This window comes from Mobula hypostoma, chromosome 5, assembly GCF_963921235.1.
Source record: "Mobula hypostoma chromosome 5, sMobHyp1.1, whole genome shotgun sequence".
Lineage (NCBI taxonomy): Eukaryota > Metazoa > Chordata > Chondrichthyes > Myliobatiformes > Myliobatidae > Mobula > Mobula hypostoma.
In genome coordinates, this window is record NC_086101.1 from 6,002,078 (window position 1) to 6,020,071 (window position 17,994).

General features: G+C 53.3%; 1 long non-coding RNA gene across 1 annotated transcript; it reads left to right on the forward strand.

The window, feature by feature from the left end:
- The first annotated feature begins 222 nt into the window (after window positions 1–222).
- Window positions 223–16,688, forward strand: LOC134346529 (uncharacterized). Its single transcript, XR_010017942.1, has 3 exons — window positions 223–362; window positions 1,776–1,836; window positions 15,378–16,688. It is a non-coding gene; the product is annotated as an uncharacterized LOC134346529 (long non-coding RNA).
- The last annotated feature ends 1,306 nt before the right edge of the window (window positions 16,689–17,994 follow it).

A 17,994-nucleotide genomic window follows, 5' to 3' on the forward strand; every position in this document is an offset into this window, starting at 1 on the left:
AATCTGGATCATTCGGGAGGCTGAGGGGTGATAGGAAGTACATATAGAGGGATTGTTACACTCAAGGTGCAGGACAGTCAAGAAGGGGAATGGGAGTAAACAGCCAGTGTAGAGTATCTCTGTGGTCATCCCCCTCAACAACAGGTATATCACTTTGGATACTGCTGGGGGAGGAGAGAATGACCGAGCAGAGGGGGGAATGACCGAGCAGACGGAAGTCACAGCGGTCAGGTCTCTGGCACTGAGTGGCTCTGCCAACCAGAAGAAAATGGGGAGAGAGGAGACGAATTGTGGTGATCGGGAATTCGTTTGTTAGGGGAACAGAACGGTGGCTCTGTGGATGAGAACAAGATTACCAGATGGTATGTCGCTTCCCAGCTGCCACAGTTCAGGACTTCTCAGATCGAGTCTTCAGCATTTTTAAGTGGGAGGGTGAGCAACCAGAGGTCGTGATCCACATAGGTACCAATGACACAGGTCGGAAGATTGACAAGGTTCTGCAAACAGCATTCAAGGAGATAAAGGACAGGACCTCCAGGGTTGTGATTTCAGGATTGCTACATGCTAGTGAGGCCAGAAATAGGAAAGTTATACAGATTAATACGTGGCTAAGGAACTGGTGTTAGAGGGAGGGCATAAGATTTTTTGATCATTGGGTTCTCTTCCAGGGAATGTGGGACCCGTACAGAAGAGACGGTTTACACCTGAACTGGAAGTGGACTAATATTCCAGCAGGAAGGTTTGCTAGTGCTGTACAGAGGGCGGTGGTGGGGGTGGGGTAACTAGATTTGTAGTAGGATGGGAACCAGAGTGCCAGAACAGATAGTTCAGAGGTTGTAGAGACAGATGTCAGGAATCAAAGGTTGAGCATGGTTCGAGTGATGTCCTGAGATGCATATATTTCAATGCAAGAAGTATCGTAGGAAAGGCAGATGAGCTCAGGGCATGGACCAACACCTGAAATTATATATCATAGCCATTAGGGTGACTTGGTTGCAGGAAGGACAGGACTGGCAACTCAATATTGTGGGTTTCCCTTGTTTTTCATGTGACAGAGCGGGAGGCATTAAAGGAGGAGGGGTGACATTACTAGACAGTGAAAATGTCACAGTGGTGCTCAGTCTGGATGGACTGGAGAACTTGTCTAGTGAGGTGTTACAGGTCGAACTGAGGAATTGAAAGGTATGACCATGTTAATGGGGCCATATTACAGACCACCCAACAGTCCAAGGGATTTAAAGGAACAAATTTGTAGAGAGATCACAGACTGTTGCAAAAAACATAAGATTATGATAGTAGGTGATTTTAACTTTCCTCACATTGAATGGGACTCCCACACTGTAAAAAGACCAGATGGGATAAAATTTGTCAAATGAGTTCAGGAACGTTTCCTTCACTTCGAAGTCCCAATTAGAAGTCCCAATGAGGGAGGGTGTGATATTAGGGAAGGAGACAGGCAGGTGACAGAAGTTTGTGTTGGGAACACTTGATACCTGGCGATTGGGTAATCAATGAAAGGAGTGCGTAAAAAGAGTTAAACTTCAATCAGGACCACAGTTCAGATTTAAAAGGCAGTGCTTTGCTACAGTTTCTCTGATTTGGGCAGCAACGAGTCAACGAGAGAGATTGATTAGAAAAGGTGATAAATATAACGTAAATTCACGCAGGGCAGCATTCTTTTGAGAGTGCCAGTATTAGAGCGGTTTTGGCTCATAGGGGTAAGGCAAGATTTGGCATGGATGAGGTAACATATTGTATGCTTCCCTCTTTCTCAGAGTTTTCCTCCTCCTAGGCAGGCTGCTGTCCAAGGCTGATGAGCCTCATCTGCCCAAAAAGGTAAAGAGAGGGCATATAATCGAGCAAAAAATAGTGGGAGGTTAGAGGATTGAGAAGGAGGGGGAGGGGAGGGAGGAGAGAGAGGGATGGAGGGAGAGAAGGGGAGGGAGGGAGAGAGGGAGGGGGAGAGAGGGGGCGAGAGAGTGGGAGGAGGGAGGGGGGAGGAAGGGGGAGTGGGGAGAGAGTGGGTGGGGGGAGGGCGGGAGAGAGGGGGAAAGATGGAGGGAGAGAGGGGGAGTGGGGAGGGGAGAGAGGGGGAGGGAGGGAGGGAGAGTGGGGGAGGGGGAGGGGGGAGTGCGGGGGAGGGGGAGTGGAGGGAAGGAGAGATGGGGAGGGGGAGGAGGAGGGGGAGGGAGGGAGAGAGGGATGAGGGAGGGAGAGGGGAGAGAGAGGGGGGGAGGGGGGAGTGGAGAGAGAGGGAGGGAGGGAGAGAGGGGGAGGGGAGGAGGAGGGGGGAGGGAGAGGGCGAGGGAGGGGGAGGGAGGGAGGGAGAGAGGGGGAAGGAGGGAGGGAGAGAGGGGGGAGGGAGGAAGAAAGGGGGAGGAGGAGGGGGGAGGGAGAGGGCGAGGGAGGGGGAGGGAGGGAGGGAGGGAGAGAGGGGGAAGGAGGGAGGGAGCGAGAGGGAGTGAGAGAGGAGCGAGAGGGGGAAAGAGGGAGGGGGATGGGGAGGAGTAGGGGGAGGGGGATGAGGAGGGGGAGGGAGAGTGGGGAGGGAGGGAGGGAGAGAGGGGGAAGGAGGGAGGGAGAGAGGGGGAAGGAGAAAGGGTAGGGGGTGAGCGGGGAGAGAGGGGGAGTCTGGAGGGGGGAGTGAGGGGGAGGGAGGAGGGAGAGGGAGGGAGAGTGGAAGTGGGAGGGTGGGGGAGAGGGGGGAGGGAGAGGGAGAGAGGGGGAGTGGGGAGTGAGGGAGGGAGAGAAGGTGAGGGAGGGAGGGGGAGGGGGAAGGAAGGAGGGGGAGGGAGGAAGAAAGGGGAGGGAGGGAGGGAGAGGGGAGAGAGGGGAGGGAGAGAGAGGGAGGGTGAGGGGGAGAAGGGGTGGGGGGAGGGAGGGAGAGAGGGGGAGGGGGATGTAGGGTTAGAGGGGGGGAGGGAGGAGAGAGAAGGATGGAGGGAGAGAGGGGGAGGGAGGGAGAGAGGGAGGAGGGGGAGGGGAGGGAGTGTGGGAGGGGGAGAGAGGGGGCGAGAGAGTGGGAGGAGGGAGGGAGGAGGGAGGGGGGAGGGAGGGGGAGTGGGGAGAGAGGGGGTGGGGGGAGGGAGGGAGAGGGGGGAGTGGGGAGGGGAGAGAGGGAGGGAGAGTGGGGGAGGGGGGAGTGGGGAGAGAGGGAGAGGCTGGAGGGAGCAGAGAGGGGGGAGGGAGGAGGGGAAGGGGGAGGGAGAGGGGGGTGAGTGGGAGTGGGAGGGTGGGGGAGAGGGAGAGAGGGGAGGGGGTGAGAGGGTGAGGGAGGGAGGGAGAGGGGGAAGGAGGGAGCGAGAGAGGGGGAAGGAGGGAGGGAGAGAGGGGGACGGAGGAAGAGAGGGTGGAGGGAGGGAGGGAGAGGGGAGAGAGGGGGAGGGAGAGGGGGAGGGGGAGGGGGATATAGGTTTAGAGGGGGAGGGAGTAGGGGGAGGGAGGGAGGGAGAGAGGGGCAGGGAGGGAGGGAGAGAGGCGGAGGGAGTGAGGGAGAGAGGAGAGGGGGGAGTGGAGAGAGAGGGAGGGAGGGAGAGAAGGCGAGGGGGAGGAGGAGGGGGAGGGAGGGAGAGAGGGAGGAGGGGGAGAGTGTGAGGGGGAGGGTGGGGAGGGAGAGAGGGGGAAGGAGGGAGGGAGAGAGGGGGAGGGAGGGAGGGAGAGAGGGGGAGGGAGTGAGGGAGAGAGGAGAGGGGGGAGTGGAGAGAGAGGGAGGGAGGGAGAGAAGGCGAGGGGGAGGAGGAAGGGGAGGGAGGGAGAGGGGGGAAGGAGGGAGGGAGAGAGGAGAGAGAGGGGGAAGGAGGGAGGGGGATGGGAGGAGGAGTGGGAGGGAGGAGGGAGGGAGAGAAGGTGAGGGAGGGAGCAAGAGGGGGAAGGAGGGAGGGAGAGAGGGAAGGGGAGGAAGAAAGGGGGGAGGGAGGGGGAGGGAGAGAGGGGAGGGAGGGAGAGAGGGAGGGTGAGAGGGGGAGAAAGGGGTGGGGGAGGGGGGAGGGAGGGGGAGGGAGGGAGGGAGAGGGTGATGAAGGGGATGTAGGGTTAGAGGGGGAGGGGGAGGGAGGAGAGAGGAATGGAGGGAGAGAGGGGGAGGGAGGGAGAGAGGGAGGAGGGGGGAGAGTGGGAGGGGGAGGGTGGAGGAGAGGGGGAGGGAGAGAGGGGGAGGGGAGGGTGGGAGAGGGGGGAGGGAGGGAGAGAGGGGGAAGGAGGGAGAGAGGGGGTGGGGGTGAGGGGGAGGGAAGGAGAGATGGGGAGGGAGGGGGAGGGAGGGAGAGGGGGAGGGGAGAGGGAGGGAGGGAGAGAGGGGGAAGGAGAGAGGGGGAAGGAGGGAGGGAGAGGGAGGAAGAAGGGGAAGGAGGGAGCGAGGGGCGAGGGAGAGAGGGGGAGGGGGGAGGAGGAGGCGGAGGGAGAGGGGGGAGGGGGAGGGAGGGAGAGGGGGAGGGGGTGAGGTAGGGAGGGAGAGAGAGGGAGGGTGAGGGGGGGAAGGGGTGGGGGGAGGGAGTGAGGGAGAGAGGGGGAGGGTGATGTAGGTTTAGGGGGGAGGGGGAGGGAGTAGAGAGAGGGATGGAGGGAGAGAAGGGGAGGGAGGGAGGGAGAGAGGGGGAGGGAGGAGAGAGGGGTAGGGAGGGAGGGAGAGAGGGAGGAGGGGGGAGAGTGTGAGGGGGTGGGGGAGAGGGGGGAGGGAGAGAGGGGGAAGGAGGGAGGGAGAGAGGGGGAGGGAGGGAAAGAGTGGGAGGGAGGGAGGGAGAGAGAGGGAGGGAGGGAGAGAGGGGGAGGGGAGTGAGGGAGGGGAGGGGGAGTGGAGAGAGAGGGAGGGAGGGAGAGAGGGGGAATGAGAGAGGGGAGGGGGTGAGGGGGGAGTGAGGGGGAGGCTGGAGGGGGAGTGAGGGGGAGAGAGGAGGGAGAGGGAGGGAGAGTGGGAGGGTGGGGGAGAGGGGGGAGGGAGAGGGGGAGGGGGAGAGAGGGGGAGGGAGGGAGAGAAGGTGAGGGAGGAAGAGGGGGAGGGAGGGGGAGGGAGGAAGAAAGGGGGAGGGAGGGAGGGAGAGGGGAGAGAGGGGGAGGGAGAGGGGGGAGGGGTGAGGGAGGGAGAGAGAGGGAGGGTGAGAGGGGGAGAAAGGGGTGGGGGAGGGGTGAGGGAGGGGGAGGGAGGGAGGGAGAGGGGGATGAGGGGGATGTAGGGTTAGAGGGGGAGGGAGGAGAGAGAGGAATGGAGGGAGAGAGGGGGAGAGAGGGAGGAGGGGGGAGAGTGGGATGGGGAGGGTGGGAGGGGGGAGTGGAGAGAGATGGAGGGAGAGGGGGAGGGGGAGGAGGGGGAGGGAGGGGGGAGGGGAGAGAGAGGGGGAGGGAGAGAGGGGGAAGGAGGGAGTGACAGAGGGCGAGGGGGGAGGAGGAGGGGGAGGGAGAGGGGGGAGGGAGGGAGAGGGGGAAGGAGAGAGGGGGTGGGGGTGAGGGGCAGTGAGGGGGAGGGAAGGAGAGATGGGGAGGGAGGGAGAGAGGGAGAGAGGGGGAAGGAAGGAGGGAGAGGGGGAGGGGGAGGGAGGGAGAGGGGGGAGGGGAGAGAGAGGGAGGGAGCGAGGGGGAAGGAGGGAGGGAGAGGGGGGAGGGGGAGGGAGAGAGGGGAAAGGAGGGAGAGAGGGGGAGGGGAGGGAGGGAGCGGGGGGGGAGGGAGAGAGGGGTAGGTGGGAGGAGGAGGGGAGGGAGAGGGGTGGAGGGGGAGGGAGAGAGGGAGAGAGGGGACAGGAGGGAGGGAGGGGGAGAGAGGGGGAGGGGGTGAGGGAGGGAGTGAGGGGGAGGGACGGAGTGGGAGAGGGGGATGGAGGGAGATAGGGAGAGAGGGGGAAGGAGGGAGAGAGGGTAGGGAGGGGGGGAGGGAGGGAGAGGGGGGAAAGGAGGGAGGGAGAGGGGGAAGGAGGGAGGGCGGGAGAGGGGGGACGGAGGGAGGGAGAGGGGTGAAGGAGGGATGGAGGGAGAAAGTGGGAGGGGGTTACGCAGGGAGAGAAGGGGAGGCAGTGAGAGAGGGGGGAGGGAGGGAGTTTGTGAGGGGGAGGGAGGGAGGGAGAGAGGGGAGGAAGGGCGAGAGAGGGAGGAAGGGAGAGAGAGGGGGAGGGGGTGAGGTGGGAGAGAGGGGGTGGGAGGGAGTGGGAGGGGGGAGAGGGGGATGGAGGGAGGGAGGGGGAGGGAGAGAGGGGTAGGAGGGGAGGGGGAGGGTGGGAGGGTGAGAGGATAGAGGGAGGTTCAGCAATAAGTAAATACTTCTTTTATTGAAATCCTGTCCATTGCACTGCCTTCGTCACTGGACAATACTGAATTTGCCCCTTTCTGAGAAACCTGCCAGCCACCTTCCTCTACACAGCTCCCCTCATTCAATACCATCTCCCGTTCGCTACTTTTGTCTTCGTTACGTCCTCACATCTCTACCCAACAAGCCTTGACTAAATCGCTCTATCATTTCCCGCTCTGTTCAGACCTCACACAGGGCTGTTAACGACGGGAAAAGTTATGTTTTGGACACACGAGTTTGAATAATCCTGTGTTCAGAATTGAAATGCATGGAAGTTCACTTGTCAAGATATTTTAACCAGATTGTGGATTGATACAGGACAGTGGGATTCGTGTGGGGACTGATACAGGGGCGTGATGAAAGACTGCGACAGTGGGGTTAGAGCAAGGACTGATACAGGGCTGTTGGGAGAGCGGAACAGTGAGATTAGTGTGGGGTCTGACAAAGGACAGTGGGATTAGTGTGTGACCGACATAAGACTGTGGGGAGAGATTGGGGCAGTAGGATTAGTGTGGGGACTGACACAGGACTGTGGTAAGTGAGTGGGACAGGGGAATTAGTGTGGGGACTGACACAGCGCTGCAGGGAGAGAATGGGACAGTGGGATTAGTGTGGGATTGATACAGGGCTGTGGGGAAAGAGTTGGACAGCGGGATGGGTGGTGACTGACACAGGCTGCAGGGAGAGAGTGGGACAGTGGGATTAGTGTGGGATTGATACAGGGCTGTGGGGAAAGAGTTGGACAGCGGGATGGGTGGTGACTGACACAGGCTGTTGGGAGAGAGTGGGACAGTGGGATTAGTGTGGGATTGATACAGGGCTGTGGGGAAAGAGTTGGACAGCGGGATGGGTGGTGACTGACACAGGCTGTTGGGAGAGAGTGGGACAGTGGGATTAGTGTGGGATTGATACAGGGCTGTGGGGAAAGAGTTGGACAGCGGGATGGGTGGTGACTGACACAGGCTGTTGGGAGAGAGTGGGACAGTGGGATTAGTGTGGGATTGATACAGGGCTGTGGGGAAAGAGTTGGACAGCGGGATGGGTGGTGACTGACACAGGCTGTTGGGAGAGAGTGGGACAGTGGGATTAGTGTGGGATTGATACAGGGCTGTGGGGAAAGAGTTGGACAGCGGGATGGGTGGTGACTGACACAGGCTGTTGGGAGAGAGTGGGACAGTGGGATTAGTGTGGGATTGATACAGGGCTGTGGGGAAAGAGTTGGACAGCGGGATGGGTGGTGACTGACACAGGCTGTTGGGAGAGAGTGGGACAGTGGGATTAGTGTGGGATTGATACAGGGCTGTGGGGAAAGAGTTGGACAGCGGGATGGGTGGTGACTGACACAGGCTGTTGGGAGAGAGTGGGACAGTGGGATTAGTGTGGGATTGATACAGGGCTGTGGGGAAAGAGTTGGACAGCGGGATGGGTGGTGACTGACACAGGCTGTTGGGAGAGAGTGGGACAGTGGGATTAGTGTGGGATTGATACAGGGCTGTGGGGAAAGAGTTGGACAGCGGGATGGGTGGTGACTGACACAGGCTGTTGGGAGAGAGTGGGACAGTGGGATTAGTGTGGGATTGATACAGGGCTGTGGGGAAAGAGTTGGACAGCGGGATGGGTGGTGACTGACACAGGCTGTTGGGAGAGAGTGGGACAGTGGGATTAGTGTGGGATTGATACAGGGCTGTGGGGAAAGAGTTGGACAGCGGGATGGGTGGTGACTGACACAGGCTGTTGGGAGAGAGTGGGACAGTGGGATTAGTGTGGGATTGATACAGGGCTGTGGGGAAAGAGTTGGACAGCGGGATGGGTGGTGACTGACACAGGCTGTTGGGAGAGAGTGGGACAGTGGGATTAGTGTGGGATTGATACAGGGCTGTGGGGAAAGAGTTGGACAGCGGGATGGGTGGTGACTGACACAGGCTGCAGGGAGAGAGTGGGACAGTGGGATTAGTGTGGGATTGATACAGGGCTGTGGGGAAAGAGTTGGACAGCGGGATGGGTGGTGACTGACACAGGCTGCAGGGAGAGAGTGGGACAGTGGGATTAGTGTGGGATTGATACAGGGCTGTGGGGAAAGAGTTGGACAGCGGGATGGGTGGTGACTGACACAGGCTGTTGGGAGAGAGTGGGACAGTGGGATTAGTGTGGGATTGATACAGGGCTGTGGGGAAAGAGTTGGACAGCGGGATGGGTGGTGACTGACACAGGCTGTTGGGAGAGAGTGGGACAGTGGGATTAGTGTGGGATTGATACAGGGCTGTGGGGAAAGAGTTGGACAGCGGGATGGGTGGTGACTGACACAGGCTGTTGGGAGAGAGTGGGACAGTGGGATTAGTGTGGGATTGATACAGGGCTGTGGGGAAAGAGTTGGACAGCGGGATGGGTGGTGACTGACACAGGCTGCAGGGAGAGAATGGGACAGTGGGATTAGTGTGGGATTGATACAGGGCTGTGGGGAAAGAGTTGGACAGCGGGATGGGTGGTGACTGACACAGGCTGTTGGGAGAGAGTGGGACAGTGGGATTAGTGTGGGATTGATACAGGGCTGTGGGGAAAGAGTTGGACAGCGGGATGGGTGGTGACTGACACAGGCTGCAGGGAGAGAATGGGACAGTGGGATTAGTGTGGGATTGATACAGGGCTGTGGGGAAAGAGTTGGACAGCGGGATGGGTGGTGACTGACACAGGCTGCAGGGAGAGAGTGGGACAGTGGGATTAGTGTGGGATTGATACAGGGCTGTGGGGAAAGAGTTGGACAGCGGGATGGGTGGTGACTGACACAGGCTGTTGGGAGAGAGTGGGACAGTGGGATTAGTGTGGGATTGATACAGGGCTGTGGGGAAAGAGTTGGACAGCGGGATGGGTGGTGACTGACACAGGCTGTTGGGAGAGAGTGGGACAGTGGGATTAGTGTGGGATTGATACAGGGCTGTGGGGAAAGAGTTGGACAGCGGGATGGGTGGTGACTGACACAGGCTGTTGGGAGAGAGTGGGACAGTGGGATTAGTGTGGGATTGATACAGGGCTGTGGGGAAAGAGTTGGACAGCGGGATGGGTGGTGACTGACACAGGCTGTTGGGAGAGAGTGGGACAGTGGGATTAGTGTGGGATTGATACAGGGCTGTGGGGAAAGAGTTGGACAGCGGGATGGGTGGTGACTGACACAGGCTGTTGGGAGAGAGTGGGACAGTGGGATTAGTGTGGGATTGATACAGGGCTGTGGGGAAAGAGTTGGACAGCGGGATGGGTGGTGACTGACACAGGCTGTTGGGAGAGAGTGGGACAGTGGGATTAGTGTGGGATTGATACAGGGCTGTGGGGAAAGAGTTGGACAGCGGGATGGGTGGTGACTGACACAGGCTGTTGGGAGAGAGTGGGACAGTGGGATTAGTGTGGGATTGATACAGGGCTGTGGGGAAAGAGTTGGACAGCGGGATGGGTGGTGACTGACACAGGCTGTTGGGAGAGAGTGGGACAGTGGGATTAGTGTGGGATTGATACAGGGCTGTGGGGAAAGAGTTGGACAGCGGGATGGGTGGTGACTGACACAGGCTGTTGGGAGAGAGTGGGACAGTGGGATTAGTGTGGGATTGATACAGGGCTGTGGGGAAAGAGTTGGACAGCGGGATGGGTGGTGACTGACACAGGCTGTTGGGAGAGAGTGGGACAGTGGGATTAGTGTGGGATTGATACAGGGCTGTGGGGAAAGAGTTGGACAGCGGGATGGGTGGTGACTGACACAGGCTGTTGGGAGAGAGTGGGACAGTGGGATTAGTGTGGGATTGATACAGGGCTGTGGGGAAAGAGTTGGACAGCGGGATGGGTGGTGACTGACACAGGCTGCAGGGAGAGAGTGGGACAGTGGGATTAGTGTGGGATTGATACAGGGCTGTGGGGAAAGAGTTGGACAGCGGGATGGGTGGTGACTGACACAGGCTGTTGGGAGAGAGTGGGACAGTGGGATTAGTGTGGGATTGATACAGGGCTGTGGGGAAAGAGTTGGACAGCGGGATGGGTGGTGACTGACACAGGCTGTTGGGAGAGAGTGGGACAGTGGGATTAGTGTGGGATTGATACAGGGCTGTGGGGAAAGAGTTGGACAGCGGGATGGGTGGTGACTGACACAGGCTGTTGGGAGAGAGTGGGACAGTGGGATTAGTGTGGGATTGATACAGGGCTGTGGGGAAAGAGTTGGACAGCGGGATGGGTGGTGACTGACACAGGCTGTTGGGAGAGAGTGGGACAGTGGGATTAGTGTGGGATTGATACAGGGCTGTGGGGAAAGAGTTGGACAGCGGGATGGGTGGTGACTGACACAGGCTGCAGGGAGAGAGTGGGACAGTGGGATTAGTGTGGGATTGATACAGGGCTGTGGGGAAAGAGTTGGACAGCGGGATGGGTGGTGACTGACACAGGCTGTTGGGAGAGAGTGGGACAGTGGGATTAGTGTGGGATTGATACAGGGCTGTGGGGAAAGAGTTGGACAGCGGGATGGGTGGTGACTGACACAGGCTGCAGGGAGAGAGTGGGACAGTGGGATTAGTGTGGGATTGATACAGGGCTGTGGGGAAAGAGTTGGACAGCGGGATGGGTGGTGACTGACACAGGCTGCAGGGAGAGAGTGGGACAGTGGGATTAGTGTGGGATTGATACAGGGCTGTGGGGAAAGAGTTGGACAGCGGGATGGGTGGTGACTGACACAGGCTGCAGGGAGAGAGTGGGACAGTGGGATTAGTGTGGGATTGATACAGGGCTGTGGGGAAAGAGTTGGACAGCGGGATGGGTGGTGACTGACACAGGCTGTTGGGAGAGAGTGGGACAGTGGGATTAGTGTGGGATTGACAAAACTGTGAGGAGAGAGTGTCTGTTGTGGCGGATGGAGCGGAGCTCTCCCAGAGTTACCTGCAAGGTAAAGGTGAATCATAAAGGATTTTAGAAAGTTATTCGGATCAAGAGTATAACTAAGGAGATAAAAGGTCCTCTAAGTGATCAGTGTCTGTGTGTAGAAACATGAGAGAGTAGTGAGGCCTGATGAATTGCCTGTGATTAAAGTGAGCATGGTTGTGGAAGCTGGCGAATTTGTTGAATTTTGGAACATCCACTTTTCCATCCGGTCTGATATTCTGCTGTTTTGTAAAACCGTAGTTCATCGTTGTTAATATTCTGAAATCAGGAGTATGCCAGTCCAGTTGATGGACGTAAGATAAATTCAGTTCATGGCAGCGTCGCGTTCAATCTGAGGATGGGGAGGCGAGCATCCGGACTATCTGTGCGGTTTCACGGTGCAGGATCGCCATCTGCTGCTGGAAACCAATACTGCAGGAAGGAAAGAAACAAAATGCCACTCTCAGCGAGAGTAAAATCAAAGCGAATTTATTATCAAAGTATGTCACGATGTACAGCCTTGAAATTAATTTTCTGTCAGTGTTTACAGAAAAATAAATACAATAGAATTTCTGGAAAAATATACGTAAACAAACAAGCAATCGATGTGCAAAAGAGGACAAATTCTGCAAATAGGCATCCATTCGTGGAGAACTACAACACAGAATCAGCTCCTTTGGAACACCGAGTCCATGTCGAACTGTTATTCTGCCTAATGCCATCGACCTACACCGGGACAACAGCCCACCATACGCTTCCCCTGCATGTACTTATCCAAACTTAAATACAGACATCAAACCTCTTCCTCTGGCAGCTTGTTCCGCACTCATACCTCTCTCTCAGTGAACACATTCCCCTCCAGATTCTCCTTCAATATTTCACCCTAGTTGTAGTCTTATCCAAACATAGTGGAAAAGCCTGCATGTACTTCCCCTATATGTCCTGTGCCGCTCATTATTTTGTATATCTATCAAATCGGTCCTCACACACCTAAACTCTAGGGAATTAAGTAATCATCCGTTCAACATTACGCTATAACCCAGGTCCTCAAATCCTGGCAATAATCTTATACATTTCCTCTAAATACTCCTTCGATCTTACTGATATCTCTCCTGTAGGTAGGTGACAAGAACTACAGACAATACTCCAAATTAGACCTCAATGACTTCTTATACAACTTTACCCTAACATCCCAGCTCAAAAGTTGCTTTAGTTTATAAAAGGGAAATCTCCCAAAATATCTCTTTACAACCTTTCTACCTGTGATACCACTTTCAAGGTATTCTGGTACTGTATTCCCAGATTCCTCTGCTCTACTGCTCTCCTTAGTTCACTAACATTAACCATGTAAGTACTACCCTGGATTGTCCTCCAAAAACTGCAGCAACTCTTGTTTGGATTACATTTCATCTGCCATTTTTAGTCTTCCTTGCAGTCCGCTATGGCTCAATCTTGGAGCTATCCCAAGATTGATCATTCAGTTTTCCATAATATCACTCAGGTCATTGATATTGAAGACAAACAACAGTGGACCCAACACTGATCCCTGGGGCACATCACTCGTCACAGGCATCCACTCTGAGAGATGCAAACAAAAGGCAAATAAATAAATGAGGTGTATGAATTTATCCACACCAGTTCAGGAGGTATATTTGTAGGGTAAATTTATTGTCCAAGTGAAAGAAACAGGCAAGAATTTATTGTTTATGGAATATGGGCATCGTCAGCAGGACCAACATTTACTGCCCACCGACTGTCCTTGAGAAGATCAAAACGAATGACATTGGTTGCTACAGTTCGTGTGCTGTCATCTATTTAAATCAATTCCTTAATAATAATGCAATATCGAGGTTAGTATTCTGTTAATAGATGAAGTGATTGGATAATAGAACATAGAACATAGAAATCTACAGTACATTACAGGCCATTTGGCCCACAATATTCTGCCGACCATGTAACCTACTCTAGGAACTGCCTCGAATATCCCTACCACATGACTATCTATTTTCCTAAGTTCCATGTACCTATCTAAGAATCTCTTAAAATACCCTATTGTATCTGCTTCCACCACTGTTGCTGGCAATGCATTCTATGCACCCAACACTCTGTGCGAAAAACTACTCTCTGACATTTTCCTGGTACCTACTTCCAAGCACCTTAAAACTATTCCCCCTTTTGTTAGCCATTTCAGCCCTGGGGAAAAGCCTCTGGCTATCCACACGATCAATGCCTCTCATCATCTTATACACCTCTATCAGGTCACCACTCAACCTCCATCGCTCCAGGGAGAAAAACAACACTATTATTGGTACAATTTTCTATCTCCACCTCTATGCCCAGTCTGAAAATCCCCACTGACCAATCAATTTCCTCTCTCTCATCCCACGGAATCCCAGATTGTGCTTCTGTCCCCGCTGACGCCCCTGATCAGTGAAGGCACTGAACATTGGAATCTGCCCACTCTCCCTGCTGGTCCCATCCACTGTTGGAATGTGGGAGGAAACTGGTTCACACAGTGGAAACCTACACGGTTATGGGAAGAATGTATGAACAGCTTACAGACAGCAGCAGGAATTGAATTCTCTCAGGGATCAGTGGCGCTGTAAAGCAATTGCGATACCACCAGGTTGCCGTGTCACCCACCTGCCATAAATATTTCCACGAGAGCCGAACATCAGATTCCTGTTGGGATAGCTCTCTACGCGACTCCCTTGTCCAGTTGTCCCTCTCCACTGATCTCCTTCCTGGCACTCATCCCTGCAAGAGAGATAAGGGCTACACCAGCCCAGGCATCTCACTCACCACCATCCAGGGTCCAAAGCACTAGTTCCAGGTGTGGTGAAAATTCACCTGTGAGTCTGCCAGCAGACTGCCCTTGAAAACGTGAAAATGAACAAGTTCAGCTGATACAGTCCGTGTGGTCTCATCCATTTAAATTAATACCTAACACAAATGTTAAATAGTGTTTACTGAGGTCAGAATTCCATTAACAGGTGGTGATTGAATAATGAACACTACTATCAGTGCAACTTTCTATCCCAATGTCTACACACAGAGTGAAAATCCTCACTGACCCATCAGTTTGCTCTCTCTCCTGCCCCTTTGTCTCCCAGAATCCTGCATTATGCTCCTGTCTCTGCCGCTGCTCCCAGGTTGGTGAAGGTATCTAACATCGGAATTTGTTCATTCTCTCTCCTCCAATTTCCCTTTACCCTGGAAAACAGTTCTAGCTGATTAACATATCAGCCGATCCTTCATGGTCATGGAGTGCAAATCTCACTGCCGAGCAGCAACTTGGGAACTGCCTTACCATACAGTAAATGCTGGTTGTGCTGGGGTGACCACATTCCCTACTCTCTCTATACCCATGACTGTGTGGCTAGGCATCGCTCAAATACCATCTATGAATTTGCTGACAATACAAACGTCATTGGTAGAATCTTAGATGGAGATGAGAGGCATACAGGACTGAGATATGCCAACTAGTGGAGTGGTGTCACAGCAACAACCTGGCACTCAACGTCAGTAAGACGAAAGAGCTGATTGTGGACTTGAGGAAGGGTAAGACAAAGGGACACATACCAATCCTCACAGAGAGATGGGAAGTGGAGAGAGTGAGCAGTTTCAAGTTCCTGGGTGTCAAGATCTCTAAGGATCTAACCTGGTCCCAACATATCAATGTAGTTATAAAGAAGACAAGACAGTGACTATACTTCATTAGGAGTTTGACGTGATTTGGTATGTCAACAAATACACTCAAAAACTTCTATAGTTGTTCCGTGGAGAGCATTCTGACAGGCTGCATCACCGTCTGGTATTGGCAGGGGCGGGGCGGGCGGTACTGCACAGGACCAAAAGAAGCTGCAGAGGGTTGTAAATCTAGTCAGCTCCATCTTGGGTACTAGCTTACAAAATACCCAGGACATCTTCAAGGATCGGTGTCTCAGAAAGGCAGCGTCTATTATTAAGGGCCTCCAGCACCCAGGGCATGCCCTTTTCTCACTGTTACCATCAGGAAGGAGGTACAGAAGCCTGAAGGCACACACTCAGCAATTCAGGAACAGCTTCTTCCTCTCTGCCATCCGATTCCTAAATGGACATTGAATGTTTGGACACTACCTCACCTTTTTATAATATGCAGTATCTGTTTTTGCACATTTTAAAAATCTATTTAATATACAGAATTGATTTACTTATTCATGGTCTTCTGCATTCACAGCTTCCATCACTCCACCGCTGGCGTTCCTACTCTCAGACCCTGGTTAGATCCCAAGTCCTGGAATTCCATCCATTAACCATACCGCTTCTGCATCCTCTGGAAACTGATTCTCTTTATCTTCTGAGCATCTCGAGAACAGTATCACTGGGTCCCTCCTGTAACTAATAAAGTGGCCGCAGAGTGTATGTTCATGGTCTTCTGCTGCTGTAGCCCGTCCACTTCAAGCTTTGACGTGTTATACATTCAGAGATGCTCTTCTGCACACTGCTGTTGTAACGTGGTTATCTTAGTTACTGTCACCTTCCTGTCAGCTTGAACCAGTCTGCAAGTCTCCTCTACCTCTCTCATTAACAAGGTGTTCCTCTCACAGAACCTGGCACCATTCTCTGTAAACTTTAGAGATTGTTGTGCATGAAAATCTGAGAAGATCAGCATTTTCTGAGACACTCTGTCCCGTCTGACAGCAACAATCATTCCATATTTAAAGGTACTTGGATCACATTCCTTCCCCATTCTGATCTTTGATCTGAACAACTGAATTTTTTGACCATGTGTGCATGCATTTTAAACTAGAGTTGCAGAGGATGGGAACCAGTGGGCCAGAACAGTTCATGGAGAGGTGCTGGAGACAGATGTTATAAGACCTCAGACAATGACAGAAACAAAGTAAGTTCTGAGATATGAAACTTTTATGTGCCTGTTATAAAGCAGGGAGGAGGAGATGGCGACACGACGCAGCACGCGTGGCCGTTCCGAATGAATATCGAATGTGTTAACTAGGGAGCCATGCACAATCCGGATTTGATGAAGGTAGCTGTGAGAAGCACAGAGGAACATCTGGGGTAACTTTTGAAATGCCTGCTTCGCTGCCGCTGCTACTGTGCGATCGAGAATCTCCGGAGACGAAGGCCCCAAATCCTCGGCTTTGTGTATCGCCTGTTGCCGGGGCCAGGGTCAAAACGCTCGGCAGAGATGGTGCTCGGTGTCAAAGAGGTGGTCGAAGGCTAGGAGTTTTCGGATGGACTCGGAGTCGGACTGTGGTCGGATGCTTCCAAGATGCTGCACCAGCAAGCTTGCGGCGCTGGAGGTTTACCGTCTGCATGAGATGATGGGACTTTCAAGAGACTCTGAGACTTTTACTGAGCCATGGTCTGTTCTTATCAAATTACGGTATTGCTTTGCACTGTTGTAACTATATGTTATAATTATGTGGTTTTTTTTAGTTTTTAAGTCGGTTTGTCATGTGTTTTCGTGATATCATTCTGAAAAAACATTTAATCATTTCTTAATGCATGCATTACTAAATGACAATAAAAGGGGACTGTGTGTCCTCATAATCGTAATCATAATATTGTTGCATAACTCATGGATATCTTGTGATTGTCTTACAAGGATGATGTAATGGTCTTGCGGAGGACACATGATGTAATTTGCCCGCCGATGTGAGGTCACATGATGACCCGTTCTCACCAGGTATATAAGTGTAAACCCCTGGTGACGCAGTTAGTTTTCAGTTAGGTACAGAAGTGTTGGGCCGGTAGTTTCACCAATAGCTGCCAGATTTGTTGATGTAACTTTTCAGTAATATTGAAGAGTGAAGACGGGAACCTGAAGGAATCGTTTGGCGGTTTTGGAGAGAATCGACCATTATTGAATTTGTTCAAGTAAGAGTGATCTGCATGAGATAACCTCTGCTAAAAGAAGCAGAAAAAGGTGTGCAGTATCTAGTCTATTCTACAGAGAAAAAGGTCAGTGCCTTTAAACCGTTTTATTTCCTTCGTTCTTTGTCCATCCTGTCTGATATTTCCTCAAAGAATTGCAAAAGATTTGTCAGAAACTTTTCCAAGTTGTTTGCCAGAATATTGTTGCCTCTCATGTTCAGGTGTAACCTCTCCTTTCCATCCCGCATGATGCAGAGTCACATAACCACAATTCTACTGTTTGCATCTGTAGTTCCTGTCAGCTCACTCCTTCCCCCACAAACTTTTTCATGTTAACACTATACCTCCCGCTACACAAAGTTTCACTAGATAGTGTGTTCTTTGGCAACATCAAGGGGACTAGAACTAGAACTCATGGATTAAGGGTTAAGGATGAAAGTTGAAAAGTTTAAAGGGAATATGAAAGGGAACCTTTTAACTCAGTGTCTTGAGGATGTGGATCAAACTGCCAGCACAAGCGGTCCCTGTGGCTTGATTTTAATGTTTAAGAGAAGTTTGGGTAGGTACATGGATGGAATGGATGGAAGGAACATCGAGGGCTATGGTCTGCGTGCAGGTTCCTAGGAGTAGGCAGTTTAAATGGACTAGATGGGATGAGGGGCCTGGTTCTGTGCTGTACTTTTCTATGACTGTAATTTCTATCAACCACTTAATTAGATGGGGTAGACTTGTATTATATTCTGTGTTCACAGTGTGATCCTCTCTACACTGGGGAAACCAAACACAGGATATAAAATCATGACAGACACAGATAAGTTAGATGGTTGCATTCTTTTCCCGAGAATAAAGGTGTCTAAAATTAGAACACACACCCAAAACCTCAGAGGGGATAGAGCTCCCTCTACCGATAAAAGGAAATATTTTCATTCTGACCTTGTTGGTATAGTAAACCTATA